The sequence below is a fragment of the Gallus gallus genome, chromosome 5 (genome assembly GCF_016699485.2).
Source record: "Gallus gallus isolate bGalGal1 chromosome 5, bGalGal1.mat.broiler.GRCg7b, whole genome shotgun sequence".
Lineage (NCBI taxonomy): Eukaryota > Metazoa > Chordata > Aves > Galliformes > Phasianidae > Gallus > Gallus gallus.
In genome coordinates this window covers 19,847,496-19,866,610 of record NC_052536.1, presented here as the reverse complement: position 1 = coordinate 19,866,610, position 19,115 = coordinate 19,847,496, and the positions used below count along the sequence as shown (strand labels likewise).

The 19,115-nt window shown below is 34.2% G+C and overlaps 1 long non-coding RNA gene across 1 annotated transcript in view; it reads right to left on the bottom strand.

Moving 5' to 3' along the window:
* LOC121110964 overlaps window positions 1-19,115 on the bottom strand; it is a 344,431-nt gene that overhangs the window by 154,213 nt on the left and 171,103 nt on the right. Inside the window, exon 2 of the long non-coding RNA XR_005860160.2 lies at window positions 9,852-9,963. This is a non-coding gene — a long non-coding RNA (uncharacterized LOC121110964). The remainder of the gene's footprint in view (window positions 1-9,851; window positions 9,964-19,115) is intronic.

Genomic DNA, 19,115 nt, shown 5'->3' with positions numbered 1-19,115 from the left:
AGGTAATGCTAAGGTGAAATGCCCCCTCCAGTATAGTTGAGTCAGTGATAGTACCATTGAAAAATATTGTTGCCTTTCTCCTACAGAGGCAAGAACAGTAATTTTCTCCTTAATGTTTGAGGGATTCATACTAAATCCAGTTCTCATCCAGTTCTCTGGCTGGACAAATCAACAAGCCCTTTCACGTTCGCTTGGTATTAGAATTTTAAACTGCTTTTTTTTTTTTAACAATTGAAATTTGTAAATAAAATTTGCATATATTTCTTCTTTATGTCAGACAACTGCAGACCATTTTGAATTTTTGCAACAATTTGCATTAGAAAAGGAAACTGATTTTTTTTAAAATCAACACTTTTTTTTTTTTTTTTTTTTTAGTGTTCAGGTGCTACTACTCAGTTTCTCTACTTAGCACTACATGCTATTACAGCAAGATAGGTCATCCCTCCTAGCCTTTCAAAGCTGGCATAGCACTTAATTATTCTAAAGAATGTGAAGAAGTTACCTGCAGTTCACCTGTGCATTTTTCACTCCAAAATTTGCTCTAGCTCTGACACTAGCAGACAGTTCTACATCACCAGTATCTTGTTTGTGTAGCACAGTTTATTTTCTCCAATCCTCAAAGCTCTGTTGGTCTTCAAGACAAGTGGAAAGTGCTAAAATTTGTTTTTATTAAACAATACTTATTTGAGATCTGGTAGTTTGTTCATTCTTTACTGAAGGTGATTCCATAATTTACTTTCCAACTTCCACAAAATCCTCACCAAATATCTGAACTATCCAAAAGGTTTGCAGAATTATAACTGAAAAAAAATGGCGTTTGCAGCTGTTCCAAAACTTTATTTCCATATCAGCATGTATGGTAATCTACATTAAGGTCTAAACTTTTTGATCCTAAGTAACGCAATGTGAATTGTATCTTTGCCCTATGGACAGCCTGGAGAATGGTCCTCAGGGTTGTCCAATCATATACCACTCTGGAACTGCAAATTATGAGAGAGCTGTGGGTTATGTTGACCAGATTTTTCAGGTTAAAATAGTAAAGAAGCCAGAGGAATTTCCAAGATTCCTTTAAAAAAGAATAAATTAATAAATATTATCATAATCCCATAAATATTTTTATTTCAGTGAATCAGTGTTTTTTCAATACAAAATGTTTTCCATATAAAAACTGTATTAATTAAGCAACAATCAAGGTCTATAGACTGAGGTATGTAAGCCAAACAAGTTTTTTTGGTGTTGTTTTTTGATGTTGTTTTAAACAAATGTAATATACAAGGATATTCCTATTTCAATTTCACTAGCATCCTAGTGTGTCAAACACTCAAAGTAATAAAATAGCCAGTCCTTTGAAAAAAAAGTCAGGAAACACAAGGCCCAACAAAAGTTCATGCTCCATTATGTTTTTGTTCAAATGACATCTCTAGTGGTATGCATATAAAGTTGTCTTTCACAGGCATATGTGTGTATGAGATTTGAAATTATCAAACTATGTCAGCTCACTAGTTTTCTTCACTTCATGTATTAAAATGTTATTTCTACCTAAGATTGGTCTAGAAAGTGATCAGTAAAACATTAATGACAAAATGAAAAATGAAAAATATTTATTAAAAACATTGTAAATATGACAATATTTTTCTGTTATTTTCAGTGCAAATTTCCAACTTTGGTTATTTTTAATTTTCCTTTTCCCTTTTCCTTTCCCTTTCGTTTGCTCTTTCCATCAAAGAAAAAACTGTAAAAGAAGGTTGAAAGTAAAATCTAAATATATGTTTATATTTTCATACTTCTTTATTTTCTGCTAAAAATTATGAGGCAGTAGACATGAGTTTATCCAGTCTGAGCAATCTGTAGGGCATTATTACAATTTTCTAGGTTTATCAGTAATTATGCTGGGGAGAAAAAAAAAAAGGATGGTAAATATTTACTTTATTCACTTGGTGCAATGGAAGAATCAGTGTTGCACAGCATGACAAAAAAGGTCCTAATCAGTTTTTTCCATGCTTGTCAACAACACGGTTCCTAAAATTTCCTTGCAAATTCAAAAAAAAAAATTTCAAATTGAAAACAAACAGTAAATGATATAACTCTTTTATTGTGACAGCAGTGAAACTAAAGTAATGAGGAAATAAAGTGGAAAATTTGTCTTGATGACAAGTATTGATAAACATTAGAGATCGAACAGCTCATCAGAAATATATTTTGACTATGTAAAAAACCATGTATAACCCAACAGAAATTATGTGCTGAAACTTTCAATAATTCTTAAGATGTCAGAGGAGCAGGAGCTCAAGTTGTTTCCTTTTCAGCTGATGCCATTAAGGTAGTAGATGTCCCTTCTGTATTTCATAAAAAATTCAAATATACAAATAAACAAGCTAAAACCCAGCAAATTCAAATACATTTTTAGTTTTGAATTAAAAGTTCTAATATTGTTCCATAACTCAGGAAAGAAGTCTACTTTGTCTCAAAATAAAATACACTATTATTAGAAATTAATCATTTATGTAAACTCTTTTTATATAAAATTATGTCCTCTAATACTTCATGTACATTAATAAATATTGCAGGGCTCTTTATATCTGCCATCACAGGTTCTAAGATGAAAGAAAATGTTGCTGACCTAGATGCGAAAAGAAGAGAACTAGGACAGAAATAATCTCTTAGGCTCCATATGTAATCAACAGAAAAAAATACAGGAAGCAGGAAATCAATGCAAGAGCACTGAATCAGCCTCTTGAAGAACTTATCTGACTAAACAAATATTAGTGTCAACATATAGCAGACAAGAGCAACAGGTTTCATACAGTCTTTCCCTTTATCTAAAAAAAGAACTAAAGGGCAGACTAGATTTGATGTAGAAAAGGGATACTCAAAGGGAGAAGAATCAACTGATGTTAGCCAGGGAAACTCAGAAAGCAAATGGACACGTTAAACTTTCAAGCAATTATTCAAAAAGTAATGAGAACAATTTTCTGAATCTTTATTCTTGAAGACTGAAATTTATTAATAAATTTAATCTTGAACAGAATAAATTTAAAGAAAGACCAATAAGGTTCATTATTTTGTAGTAGCTTTCTGAAAGACAGAATATTTCTCTGCTTAATTTTTACTAAGGTTTTTACTAATTTACTCTTCAAAAGTCCCCCATAAGAGCTAGCTTCACACAGGTGAACTCTCTTGCTGTCACATTTTTCATTTATTGTTGCTTATGATAATATCTATCTTAATAGGAATTTTGTTTTAAGCAGATTTTTTTTTTCCTGATAATACAACTGGCTAATGGATTCTTCAAGAAAAATGTGTATAAAATGTCAGCAGGAGATAAATAATGGAAACATTTAAAGATGAAGTCTGACCAGAGTCCTGATACTCATCTGTTAATATAGCACTTTGGATATGAAATCTCACTACTATTAGGAAATAAGTTACATGTTATGTTAAATTGAAAACACAATTCCAGCGGCTTGATTCTTGCCTTGAACATTTGATTTGTCCTAATACAAATGTGAGATGTGTATTTGAAACAGATGGAATTAGTTATTTTTACTGCAGTGCATGGTGCTTGCAGGTAATATCTTTTTGCTTTTGTGCTAGTTGTACGCACATTGTGTTGAACTTGGGAGTAGAAAAAAACATAGAAGCTGATTGATCGGCTCTGCTTCTTCTCAGAACTATGACCCATGCCTACAGGAGAAGAACCTATCTACATACACACATGAAGCCATAGAGGTTATACATTTCTGCCCATGTGTGAATAATTTTTATTTGTTGTTAGTGGGTTCCTTGGCCTGAAGCAGAAAAAGGAGGAACAAACAAATTTAGAATAAATCAATAACATTGTTATTTATTGTTAAATATTGTGCCATATACTTGAAGATAATCTTCAAAAGGAAAAGACAAATGAATTTTGGGTTTGTCCAAAAGACATCACTAACCTTACGGTTAATAGACTTTTAATATTATGAGCTCTCAGTATGCGCTCTGCTATAAAAGTTTCTGTAGTATCACAGAATCACAGGTCCAAACCACTGTTAAAGCAGATTCACTATGGTAGGTTGCACAGGAAATTGTCCAGGCAGGGTTGGAATATCTCCAGAGAAGAAGACTACACAACCTCTCTGCCTATCTTATGCCAGTGCTCTGTCACCCTTAAAATAAAGTTCTTACTCACGTTCAGATTTAACTTCCTGTCTGTGCCCATTGCCCCTTCAGGAGTTGCTGGGCACCACCAAAAAGAGCCTACCCCTACTCTCTAGACACCCACCCATAGATATTTATAAGCATTTATAAGATCCCTCCTCAGTCTTCTCTTCTCCAGGCTGAACAGCCATAGCCTTTCCTCAAAAGGCAGATGTTCTAGGTCTTCTATCATCTTTGTAGTCCTACACTGTACTCTCTGTAGAAATTCCCTGCCTTTCTTGAACTGAGAAGCCTAGAACTGGACACAGTGTTGCCTCATCAGGGCAAAATAGAGGGGAAGGATAACCTCCCTTAGCCTGTTGACTATGTTCTTTTTAATGCATCTCAGGATACCATGGGCCTTCTTGGATACAAGGACACCCTGCTGGCTCATGGGCAACCTGTTATTCACTAGGACACCAAGATCATATTCTGCAGAGGGGATCCACCCCAATAGATTGACTCAAATATCTTTCTGTATTTAATCATCAGATTTCACTGTAATTCCTGCATAACAAAGATATAAAATTTTACAAGAACACAACTCTGCTATCTTATAGCAAACATACTTTCCATTGAAGAAGTTTACTTGCCACATGGACAAGTTGAAACTAAGCAGCCCTGCAATACATTGTGCTATTCCTAGACACTGGCAATTAGTTCTGTACTGTATTTGCAAGATCTCACAACTGAAGCTCCCCAGATCTGCTTCTCCTAAATCTCTTCTGACCTTTCTGCAGCTTTGTTTTACTTGGCCTAGCTTCACTTTAATCGACCATATGCCTATGGCTAATGTATTTTACTTTTTTTTTTTTTTTTTTTTTTTTTTTTGCTTTGGTATATTTCTATACAGGTAGTTGTAACAAGCAGTTATTTGTGTAGAATGAGTACTTATGACTCTAACACAGTGATGTAGTGCAGAGAATTACAGATCTGCTGTGATATCATCGGTCTTGAGAAGTAGAGATGCAAGATATAATGTAGAAGGAGCGCAGGCTGATACCAGATGACATCACATGCTCGGCATTAGACAGCCCAAAGCTATACACTGCTCACTAATGGTCAGTTAAAAAATGCAGACCTGGACAAAAGCCATTTTAGGAGTAATTAAAAGAACAAATAATTAGTACTTAATATAAGTAAAATGCAGCATTGATAATAAATTTGGATGTAGTGTGAAGCAGTACATCAAGAAAAAGCAATAGGGTTAAAGTCTGCCAACAAATATAAAAAATGACCCCAAGTGGACCTAGAGGGAGGCAGAACCACTGACGTGTGTTATACTCATCCTATTGTAGGACTCTAGTTGCTGGTAGCTCATGGTAATATCCCACCCTAGAATGAAATCGCCAACCCTATGGCCCTGAGTAAAAGGATGATGATAATACAAGAAAAAGAAGTGCACATATAACGATTTTAACTGCATTTTTTCTTTTTATGTAATAATTACACCTGGATTATTAATTATTAAATTCTTAATAGCTGTTATACTAAATGCTTGCCTTTAATAATATACTCAGTGTGTTTCCTGTTTGTCCATAAACAAGACTGAATGTAACAAACTCTAGGGTATTTGCTGAATGATGACACAAATTATATTTGCATCTCTCAAGTGGTGAACTAGAGTCTTAATGATTTCAGTTAAATATCTTCTATTAGCACTGATCAAGTCTGCACTCTTACTATCCAGTGACTATGAATGCAATGTTTTTTTTTTTTTTTTAATTTATCTTGTACTCCTGCTTATTTCAATGTTTCCACTAGAATTCATTCAATTTCATATTTCTGCAGTCAAAACTGCAGTATAGTAAATCTTCACAACTTACTGCTTTGAATTAAAGGAAAAAATCCTTTGCCTGGGCTGAACTGAGGCCAGAGTGCTCCAGTTTCACAGAGTGTAGAAAATAGGTATTCTGTGATTCATGGAGCAGCCCTGACACTTACACACCCTTTTGCTTCTGGGGAGCAGGAGTAAGCAACTTTTCTTACACAGACAACAGTGTGATGGTGTCTACCCAGCCTGTTTCCTCTGCATGCAGTGCAGCAAAGTCACCACTCCCTTACCCTGGCACAGAACTTTTTGCAGCTTCTGTTCACACTGCCTCCACCTCTCAGGAGACTGTATCTGAAAGACCACATTAGTAATCACAGTATGGCTGGACTGCTCAGTCAGTGTTAAAGCCAAATTTGCTGTCACTCAAGCAGAAAAGCTAATACAACTCCCAGTTCTGCAACTTCTTGAGAGACTCCCAGTGGTTTTATGACAGACAACTGACTGTGAGCTCCTTTCAGGAGGTGCCTTATAAATAAATGGATTATTAAAAGCGAACAGTACCTGAAGAAGAGAAATGGGTTAGGATGGTTTCAAAGACTTGGCATTACCTTAGAGAGGACTCTGATTTTTGAGAACTGCGAGTAGGTTCTTTTTTGGCTCCAAGGAACTAAAATACTGGAGAGGGGTATAATTTCTGCTCAGCTGACTAGAGGCTAGTAATTCCAGAAAGTGAGGTATGTAAAAGTGATCTTGGAAAGGGAAAGAAATAGCTAGAGAAGATCCCAAATACAGGTTCTGCTATGCGTAGTACAGCCAAAGGCTCTTTGCCTCTACACCAATGCGTACAGAATGGAAAATAAGTAGGAGTAGATGGAATACAAGGCGCAGTTAGAAAACAATTACGTAACTGTTATCACAGAAAATTCCCATGATGGGTTCCCATCCCATTCCCATCCCATGATGGGATAAACCACAAAAAGGACTACTATGAATGAGTGCTACAAGCTTTTTAGAAGGGATAGGCAAGGCAGGTGGGGTGGAGAAATGGAGAAGTAACCTTCTATGTTAAGAAGTGGATAGATTGCAAAGAGCTTCCTCTGAAAAATAGTCATGACCATGTTGAGAGCTTGTGAGTCAAAATGAGGGACCAGATCAGTAAAGGATATCTGGTGGTCAGGGCCTACTACAGGCTGCCTGATCAAGATGACCCTATTGGTTAGGCCTTCTGGCGTCAGCTTGAAGAGGCATTGCAATCATAAGCTTTTGTCCTGATGAAGGATTTCAGTTACTCAGATATATGATGGGAAAACATCTCAGTGAACTGCAAGCACAATCCAAGACACTCCTGGAATCTGTTGGGAAAATCCAACAGACCAACCAGAAATTAAGCATGACTGGAACTGGTGCTCACCAGCGTGGAGGAGATCATTAAAGAGGTTAACACTGGAGGCAGTCTGGGCTGTTGTGATTACACCCTAGTACAGCCAGTAATTTCAAGGACTACAGCCTTGGCAAAGTGCAAAGTCAGGATCCTGGCCTTCAGGAGACGGTTGTTTAAGGAACTTTTGGATGAGATTCGTTGGGAAACTGTCCTTAGGGACATAGGAGTGGAACAGAGCTGGCAGCTATTTAAGGTTTCTTAAACTTTCTCTCCATCCTCCAGCATGAGCAATAAAGCAGAAGAAAATAAAGAAGGAAACCAGCATGGCTGAGCAAGGACCAGGTACCCAAACTAAAGGATAAGAATATTTGATTAAATCTGATTCAATTCTGGATATTCCTATGGTGGACAAAAAGAGAAAAATGAAAGAATTCTAAGATATTTTATTATCAGTCTAACAGATATTGTTAAAAATTACATTTGTTTAATAAAAATACTCTAGGTGGTTCAGTATAACAGAGCTTTTTTCATTGAGCTTCAGCCAAATCATAGAATCATAGAATCACAAGGTTGGAAAGGACCTACAGGATCATCTAGTCCAACCATCCTCCCATCACCATTGCTACCACAAGCCACTAAACCATATCTCATAGCTCCTCATCCAGACAACTCTTGAATACTGCCAGGGATGGCGTCTCCACCACCTTCCTTGGCAGGCCATTCCAGCATCTGACCACACTCTGAGAGAAAAAGTTTTTCCTTATGTCTAACCTAAACCTCCACTGGTACAACTTGTGACCATTTCCCTGGGTCCTGTTTGTTGCCTGGGAGAAGAGGCCAGACCCCTCCTCATCACAGCCTCCCTTCAGGAAGTTGTAGAGTGCAATGAGGTCTCCTCTGAACCTCCTCTTCTCCAGACTGAACAATCCCAGCTCCCTCAGCTGCTCCTCATAAGACCTTTGCTCCAGACCCCTCACCAGTTTCATTGCCCTTCTCTGGACACGTTCCAAGGCCTCAATGTCTTGTAGTGAGGAAATGAAACGTCCAGCTACTCAGGCTTTAATAGATATCAAATTTCCCAGGCATGAGTGAGAGTCAGAACATGTTAGTCTATGTCCTCTTCCACTATTAGTATTGGTATTTCAGACGTTTCAGCTCTTTCAAACTCTGGGTTTGATTTTATATTTTTTTAAACATAAATCATATATATAACAATTGGGAGAAAATTAAACTGTGGTCAAGTTATTTAGTCAAATTTTAATGACAATAGAGTCAGTAAGTTTATAGAAAGTTAGATTACATCAGAATCTCCATTTTCTTCTAGAACTTATGAAGAAAAGAATTTGGAAGAATGGGTGGATTTTATCTAGCAATGTAGCAAATCTTTAACAAATGTTATACTAGGAGTATGGTGACTGCAGCTTTAGGAAGGCTAGAGTTATCTGAATTTCATCAACAATTCCATTTAGAATATGAAGTGGTGCACTGCAAACCTCACATGATATAACACAAGAAAGATTCTCAGACAAAAAAGCTAGAAGAAATTCCTAAAGCAACTACTGAAGATTGTTTATTATTCAAGCCAGTACATTTTCATGTAACTATGACTAAGACTGAAGATTCCAGAAAAGTATCTCAGCTTGATAAGACATGATAAGATTCTGAATTCGTTTTTCATTTTGTAGATATTCTAAAATCTACTTATCATCACTGTGAAAGGTGAAAAGATTCCTTAGATTATTTCTGCTATTTTCTATCTTAACTATCAGAACTACTGGTTCCTGTAGAGCCTTTCTTTTCTAAACAAACACTATTACATGCCTGCACAAAAAGATCATAAATGGATAAATGAGCAAATGAATGAATGAATGAACAAGAGAGTATATCCTAAGGGAAAGATGATTACTCATCAGTACTTAGAGTGGCTCACTAATATTTCGTGGGTATCACTAAGACTACAGAAATGAGGGAAGACTTAGAGATGCCATATCAAAATGATCCATATCATAAATAATGGTCAAAATTCCAGTTAAATATTATTATTATTACTATCATAATAATTTTCCTCATCATCACCATCATCATCATCATCATCATCATCTAATTAGTCTCTAATTAGCTACCTATTATTGCTCAGAGAGATGCATCTTTTCATTCTTTTTATAGATACAATAAGATAAAAAATTGTCTGTCACATGTTTACAGACAGAAGATGGTAAAAAGAACCAAGAAAAAACAAACAGGAAACTGAAAAAAAGTCTGAAAACTAACAAAGATTTTGCAGCAGATTTCCATCTGTTTCTGACTTGAAGTTCATTTAAATTCCTATTTTACTGCAGTCAAGAATATTGTTTGTTGCCTCTCTCTGTAAGTAATATTCATACCTTCATAACTGAGTTAACTGGATTGTTTCTTTTTTCCTTGTAACTATCCGAATGCTGAACAAAAAATTTAAATCTTAAGTAATTAATTTTAGCCCCCCCACAGCAATGCTTGTCAGAGTTCCAATTTGCTTACCTCAGACACTGTAGTCCATTTTGTTCACTTGCATCGCCACTGATATGCCACATTCTCTTTTCAGAAGGAGATGGACTTCTGCAAAGTTCTGCTGCATTATAGAAGATGAAACCTGGAATGAGATTGTATCCCTTAGGACTCAAAGGAAAATCATAATAAAAAAGCAGTAAATATAAATAAAATTGCTTGCATAGATACATAGAGAATATGGTTTCTCACCACCCAAAGGGAAAATATTTATTCCCAGACATTTATGGGACTGGGGGAGAGCTTTTTAATTTTTAGAATAAAGATTCTATGAGAAGTGACATTTTAAATGCACAAATATCTCCCTTTTAATTCAAAGCAAGTAGTTTGTTGTGGTTTTTTTTTTTGTTTGTTTGTTTGTTTTGCTGTGTTTTCTAAAAATATGTTAAAATTATTTCAAGTTTCTAATTTATTTTTCTGTAATTACAACTATAAGGCTGATCTTGTTATATACAATTTCAAATTTGAATTAGTGCTTGCAATAAACATATTTGGGTATTAGCTTAGTTCTATCAAATATGTATAGACAAATCTTAGCAGGAATATTTTGATACAGTCATCCAAGCATGCTGAAGAAATAGCATTTTACGGGAGCTGAATTTTGGGCCATACTTTAGCCACTAAATTAAAGAGGAAGTTATATTAAAAAAAAAAAAGTTTTATGCATCTTCAAGATAATTATACAAATTGGATTTGTAAAGCTTAGATTTCAGGAACACATTCCAAACACAGAAGGCAAAGGTGTACAACTCAAAATTAAACTATGTATCTTTTTGTTCTTAAATGATAATAGAAATATGCAAATAAATCATTTAATCCCAATCCCACAACAATTTTTCATAGCTATGAGGACAGTGTACCTCAACCAACAACATAAAAAGAGTACAAATTCTGGCAAAAATACATATACAGACATGTTTTTTCTTCTTATTTTTTTTTTATGTACCATGAGGAACCGGACTCAAATTCATAAAGTGGATAAATAGAACACCAGAACTACCAAATATTCAGTTTTGATTACACCCAAAACTCAGACCAAATAAAATTTAACAGTAAATTAAAATTAAACAACAAATCAAAACATTACATAGGCATAAAGATTTTACAGAAGATGAATTCACTGATGAAATCCCTAGAAGCCCAGTAAAACATGGTGTTATTAGTAAAATTTCATTTGTTTTTGTTGTTGTTGTTGTTGCTCTTTACATTTGATTTTTTATTTAAAAAAGATGTCCTTGCAGAGTTGCATAATAATTTTATAAAGAGAAAGTATTTCCAAAAGAAATAACATCATTTGTTAAGGTACATTAAAATGTTTTTGATGGTGGTGGTTTTGCTTTTTGTTTGCTTTTTTGTTTATTTTGTTTTTGTTTTGGTAAAAGCATGCAATATTTTAGATTAGGAATCAAGAAACATCTATTAATCCAAGGGGATTTGTAGGAAGAACATTTCCAGGCAACCAAAATCCATCATCAAAAGATTTCTTTTCTGCTTTATGCATGAAAGGTAGAATAGGAAGAAAGCAATGAAATTGGACATTCCATTTTCATCTTGTATGTATATAACATCAACATATGTGAGATTTCATGTCCAGAAGTACCCAAAGAAATTTTGCATTAGCTTAAGTTTTCTGTTCTGCAATTTATTAGTTAATTCTAGAGAAAAAGATTAACACTCAGAGTCCTCTCTCCTTCCATCAATGCTCTTTCCTCCTCCACTCTGTCTTCCCTGCAATTCTGCTAAATTTACAATTGAAACTCCAGGCAATGCGGCAATCTCTGAGGCATCTGTAGTTGTTTTCATAATTCACAGCCACAAGGACTACCTGAGGTCAGAAGTTACTTTGATTTTCTTGGCTCCAAGTAAGGAAGGAATAACCATGTCACCTGAGTTAAGGAAAAACTAATAACTACAAGTACTAACAATTCACGGGGGATTGCTCAGTTTGAGTATCAAGGTTTTTAATGAACAGTTTGTGGGATATGTGGATTTCAAGCAGAATTTAATTTTATGAGTGTTAAAAATATTCTTGAATCTATAAGTGAGGTTACTTGATATTAAATATGGGTTTCAAGGAAAAAACAGTATCATCTGGGAAGTAGGAAGGGAGGGAAGGAGGGAGGAACAAATTTGTAAACAGTAATTTGGGGAGAATTTTGCATCCTTCGAAACGTGGTAAGTAAAGTAAGATTCGTACTGATATTGCTCCATCTCTCTAACACCACACAGCCATCTATTCTGAAGCTAGAATAATCCTGAGAACCCATTAGTAATAAAGACAGTATCAAAAACAGATGCAGAAGATCTCTTGCTTGCACTGGGAACTAAGAGAACTAAAAGTATTGTTCATTTTTTTCACCTGTTCAGGTACCTTTATACAGTTGTCAAAAAAAGGATTCAGCTCTACTTTTCTTTCTCCCCTTGTGGTAACTCTTTAGATGGTTTTCATCTATGTTCAGAAGACAACTATATTTCCATACTATTGCAAGTATTCATTAATATAAGCTTTTTTGAGTAGTATACTTGCCATGTACAAGCCATATTTTCTCATGTTTACGACTTTTACTTATTCATTTAGATGGTTAATATCCCATTTGAATACTTTTTTCATATTCTAATCTATCTTCCACCTTGTTCGTGTTTGCAAAATGGAGAAGTGTATTTCCTGTAAATTAGCACACTAGTATATAAGAAACTAATCTATTTTTCCCCTTTTGCCTAGTGCTTCTTATCATGACTTTTACTCTGTAACATAAAAAATAGTTCTGAAGATGCTTAATATAATTGTGATCATTTTCTAACCTTGTCAAATATGTTTTATCTGGCCTTAAATATTACATGTATTCTTTTATTTATTTATCTCTTTTCTGGAAAAGAGTAGGAAACATTAGTAGGAAAGCAGTTACTTGACACATCATGGGTTAAATAACATAATCTTCAACTTTTCTCTTGCAGAGCAGACTGCCCCTAATTGATTTATTGATTTATTCATAATGAAAAACAGTGTGCATAAAGCAGATGCTAAGCATAGATTTAAATCTAAGCACAATCCATAGCATGGCTAACAGAAAATTATTACTGTAATTTAATAAGTTTTTAAAGGTACTATTTTGGTAGGAATTGGTTTCTTTTTGTAAATAAGTGTATGTAAGTATAATATAAGTGCAGTATAAGTATAAATATAAGTATATAAGTGCAGTGTATGAAGATAACAGGGCCAGCTTCTTTTCCTGAAACATTTTTTTCAGCAAAAATAGGATAAGGATTTTATTATTATTATTATTATCTTTTATTTTTCTTTAAAAAAAGAACGAGAATGATGAAATCCATATGGGATTTGCTGTTTCTTCAAAGGAAACCATCAAGCCCATTGATAATACACACTGTGGCATCTCAGCAATGGAATGCAGTAAGACTGCCCTACTGAGTCTATCCTATTTCAGAACCTCTCCTCTGAAAACAGATCTGTTTATGCTTACAGCACATGAAACTGACTTTCTTCAGTAGTCACAGGAGCCTCTTCTATACCAGTAGGGTAAAATGACTGTCAGCCAAGAGTACCTCTCAATGTAATATTGCTTTCCTATTCAAGGGGATTACATTCTTTTTCTTTGTATAAAAAAGAGCTGATTTTATTAGAGATTGGGATAACCTCCTAAGAGAGCAGTTCAGAAAGACTCAGATGCAAGGGTTCATTTGACCTTAATGTAGGGATTAGATAGAGCTGGACAAAGTTGATTTCCACTTAAAAAATAGGAGCTAAATCTTTGAGGTTTATTTTGACTCATCTTTAATTCTACTGCCCTTTCATCAAAATAAATAAATAAATGAAACCATTTCATCTTCAACCATAGCAAGTGGTTGAAAATGCACAGGAGAAAATGAAAGCAGGCTATACTGTGGTAATGCTTAGCTGGGAAGTATCATGTAGAAAGAGGTTGAAAACCCAAGGACAGCCTGCAAGACAGAGGCACTGAACTGAGCTGGGACTCACTTATTCTGGGTAAAAGTGGTAGAGCTTCTGCATTGCTGAACCGTGGCTAGACAGGACAAAGGTGAATACTGAAAAGTTCCAGCCTGACTCTTGAAAAAGTTGCTTTTCTCTTTCTCATTCTCCTTCTCCTTTTTCTTTATTTATTTCTTGCTCTATTTCTATCTTTTTCTCTCTTTTTTTTCTCTCTCTCTTTTCTTTCTTTCTCTCTTTCTTGCTCTCTCCCTTTGGTTTGAATGTGAGAACAGTTCAACTAAATCCTTGCTTAGTTTTCTTATCCTACAGGAATTCCAGTGAGATGCACAAACCATGATTCTTTCTGCTTACTTTAAGCATTCATTTACTGCTGTGGAAACACAGTTGGGCCTGTGAGTCTTAGAGACAGTATGATTTTAAGAAGAAATTTAAAGAGATCTGGATTCTACTATGTTAACCCTTTTGGCACTTTCAGAAAGATATAGCAAAAAATTTTCTTGCAATTTTTGAAATTAAAAACAAATGATTTATTTTCGTTTCAAAATTGCAATGTCCAATATCTGTAGCATTTGTATCATAAACTCTTAACTAGTGTGTAGACTTTTGACAGTATTTGACATCTTGTTGAAATAACAGCATTATGTACTCTAAGCATATTCTATCTACCAGTAAAGAAAAAAAGAAACAACACTCCCATCCACACACACAAAAAAAAAAAAAAAAAGAAGAAGAAGAAAAAGAAGAGCAAAGAACAAAAAAGAAAAGAAAATGGATGGAAATAAGTAATCTAAATAAAGACTACATTAACTGTATTATTTATTGCTTACTTATTGTAAATGCAAAACCATGTATATCTATATGGAATAAAGGTAATCTGAATTTGAACTGTAAATATTTTTGCACCAGTAGGAGGAATAATTTTTGTAAGACAAGAAGAAAAAGAATGAAGACTTTTCATATCTTATAAAGAATAATCTCCTTCTTCTTGGCCCAGAGATTTTTGAAATGTAGACACAAGAAGCATGTCAGGCCATGACTGTGATACAAACTGTGAAGTGTGTTTTCAAAATAACATTGGAGCTTACCCATCAGTCAGCTGTGGCTACCTGTCTTTCTTTAAAGATTTCATTAGCAGAAACACTGAGATCCCAGGCAAATGTGCTAGAGTTCACATATTCCACTGTGGTTTTCAGAAAACCTGTTCAACAACTCTTAGAAGCAAAAGAAAAGTGCTCTTAGACTATAAATTTGTGTATCACTTTCTCATGGACTTTACACTACACTTATCATATATGTTCATAATAATAAAGAATAAAATTTTCATGTCCTCCATCCCCCATGCATAATTTCAGTGGAGCTCTGGCGATGTTTTAAACTTTAACAGTGACATCTATTAGGTAGAAAAAAAATAATCATTTGCTACGTATCTGTTAGTCGGGAGAGATGAAGCTATGTAATAACTGATCGGTTCTGAAGATAGCTCAGTACACTTGGAAACTTTAAGAGAATGCGGATTACAGTACTGAAATCAGGATTTGGTCTTAGGTTTTCAAACTCTTAATCAAACTACATTGTCATGAATGTGATTAACCCATTTAAGAAAAGCTTTTGAGATCAGAACTGTGTTTTTTTTTCTTCCATGTACATTTTAACTTCAGGTTGAATTCCTATTTCAGATCAGAACAGAATTTCTCCTATATAAAATCCTGTCAAGATATTTTTATTATTGCTGTAATTCATTTTTCTGCTTTCTTTGTGCCACTGAAGTTTCTAATGGCTTTCTGGACATCATTATATGATATATTTTGTTATCTTAATTATAAATACAAATTATTTATGGTAAGAGCTGCCATTCTGCTTCATAAATCAACATAAGGCTCACTTGGTCACTAAAAAAACTATATCCTAATGTGTTAGATCTCAAACTTCGGATTCCCAGACCTGCCTTACTATTCCTTCCCTTCTTGCGCTTGCAAAAGTTCAGAGCTAGAGGTAACTACTGGGAAACTCCAAGTAACAATTCCTGCTGCTCCTTTTCTTTCATTTCTGCTTGTGACTAAAGTACCAGCATAGGAATGACATGAAACTAAGCTATCTTCTTTCAAGAGCTAAACTAATATCGTGCCAAAGCAAGCAGAAAAAAAGAGGAGAAAATTGTTACTATGAAGGTGGCTATGAGGCATAATATTAGGACTAACATTCAGCTGATGAAGGATATTGTCTAAGTGCAGCATTGTAACCTGTCTAGTCTTCCTCACAACATATTGATTATGAACTTCTAGTCATTTTTTTTATCAGATAACATGTACATTGGCTTTAATCACTGTTGTCTGAGCATCGTGTGTACGCAAAAGTTTGAATATTCTGAGAATTAGAAATAGAAATCACTCTATCATCTAAAATATATATATATTTTTTAAATGGACATGCTCTTAATACAAGGCTATAAAGAATGCTTTAGAAAGCTAGAAAAGAAATCAGATTTCCCAAGTTTAAGTCCAGCACCTTGATTACAATAAAATCCTAACTCTTGGAGAGCTGCCATCTAATTAGAGCTGTAAGACCTTGAGAAACAGCATTTAACTTTTCCTTTTTAGTAGAACAGTTCCATAACAGCATGGGGAAGATACTGTAGGATCTCCGACCACACTGATTTTAACTTGTCTGAGGAGGACGCCAGTGAAAGATCTCAGAGAATACTGCATAGGAAGAAATGTATTTGTGAGAATAGGAACGCATCATGATGTAATGAGATAAACTGATTTTACTGCCATTATCTGTTCTTTTCAACTAACTAGACTCTACAGTACCTCAGCTGACTGACATAACTGGGATCCTGTGTTCTACATATGAAAATATATCTATTCACATCACTGTAGCTGCAAGAAGTGAGGGAGTAACATATAACACCTTTCGGCTCAAATGGAGAAATAACAGACTGAGATTTAAGTTAGTACTTTTTATGTCAGCTGCTTCCTCCAACACTGCATTAATTTGAGCAGAAATCCAAGATGAATTGTGACACCAGTAAGCCATTCTTCACAAACACCATTCTACTGACTATCATTAGGGTATCATAATCGAAGGAGAAGACATTTTCCTTACAATTACTGCAAGAGACATAGACACTTCTTTTTCTGTAAATAAGGGAAATCATCACTGCTGTAAAAAAATATGACATCTAAATTCTTACAATGTTTAAAATATGATTACATTTCAGAAATTATGCTTTTATGTTTTATTTCCACCATTTGTCATCATGAGGGGGAGAAAACTGAAGGTTAAAATCTGTAGGTCTTCTAACAAGGTAAAGTCAGATGATCATAGAAGACTCTTATGGCCTTAGAGACCTACAAAGATTGATTGGTTCTTAGAAGGTATCAATTAACTGATTAAAAATAAATAAAATAAATAAATTAGTGGAAACATTATGTTAAGAATAATGGTTAAGATTATGATGCTAATATTATTCTCCACTTTTTGATTATGGTATCTATAGGGATACTCTAATTTGAAGATCAGTTGTGTCAGAGTAAAGAGGTGAGAAATGAGCATCAGGATACAATGTGGTTAATTTATAACTTAGGAAATACTGTATGAGTGCTAGTCCGCAACACATTAATCTTGAAGTTTTTCTTCCCCAGGAGGATTTACACTTTTGAAGGCCATATTTGAAAAATAGAATATATTTTAAAAGATTCAGAAGATACAGAACACAAAATGAACAGTGTCTAATTTTACAGGAAAAAAAATAAAACAACAGAGTATAATAGAAGCAAATACCAAATGGTTTTTTTTTCCTTTTTCTTTTCTTTTTTACTCTTAAAATGCAGCACCTTTCAACTTCTATAGCACCTAGTATTTATCTTGTCAATATTCACTGAAAAAAAAAAAAAAAAAGACTAGACTGGAATTCAAAAATTATACATTCACAAAAAGTGATAAATACACACTATGCCATTTTCTAAACAAAATGCTTGTTTCATGAATCACTCAGTCAAGCTGTAAAATTACTTCTTAAAAAAGAGTGGACTGAAAATAAATATGAAGATTTTGCCAAACCAAACTTAGTATTTTACTATATTATCTTAGTAAGCAACTAATTTAGTACCTAGAATTATTACCATGTAATCTTAGACTGATAACTCTTGCTGATAAACAGGGAAGACTTCTTCCCCCTTATTTATGAGTAAACTAAAGGAAAGACTGGGAATGTATTTCCTGAGATATCAGTCATGAGAAGAGAGTTGTATGCAAATTCCTCCACTCTTGCATTGGTCTGCCTATACAAAGAAGCATGAGATTTGATCATCTTGATCTGATCATGCATAAAATACATTTTTGATTAGGTTTGGAATTATCCAATCCTATTAAATTTGTTTGGAAAAAAGAATTATGGACATCTGTTATTGAATTCCTCCAAAAGAGATGCTCCATACTTTTCCCTTTTTCCTAATTACCCTCTCCCCCCCGACTCCCAGGTAACAATAATTGTTTAAAAAAAAAAAAAACAGTAAAAAACACTAGTGTTATTTGCACTGACACCAATTTTCTTTCTTACATATGAAAACACAACCACAAGTACAAGAGAGTGCGTGCTTCTGCAGTCTGCATGCTGACTTACTCTAGGTGGCCTATTTGCTGAAGAGCATCTTTGACCTTTTTCAGTGTTATCAAGGTAGAAGACACTCTCTTTTTCTTTTTTCTATTTTTTTTCTCCCCACCAGATGAAATTTGCAGCCAATCTAGTGCTGTTAAGAACAAAAGTTTTAGTTTGATTCTACCACATGTGCACTAGATTATGGTGTTTATAAATAAAATATTAATAGTAATAATAGTAATAATTACCATAACAAAGTAGTAATAATAGCAATAACAAAAATAATACTGAAGTGGTATATTTATAAATAAAATAATACTTAGGTGCTTGCCATAATATTTTAGCTGCACGTAAGCAAAATAAATTCTTAAAACAGATTATGGAAATTCTAGTAATACTTTGGACAAAACAAACTGAATCTCAAAATGATAATAATAATAATAATCCCGAATCACATACAAAAATGGTAGATACTTACATTTGTTTATCTTTACAGAGATTGTATTTGGTTAATTTTATTACATTTCAGACTGACTATTATCAGAATAACTCATTCTAATGGCATTACAAAATTATCAAATAGCAGAAACACCATGATGTATCAGACTACTACATTTTAAAATTCCACCAGGGAGACAAACAGGATCTAGACAGGAGAATGTAATTATTA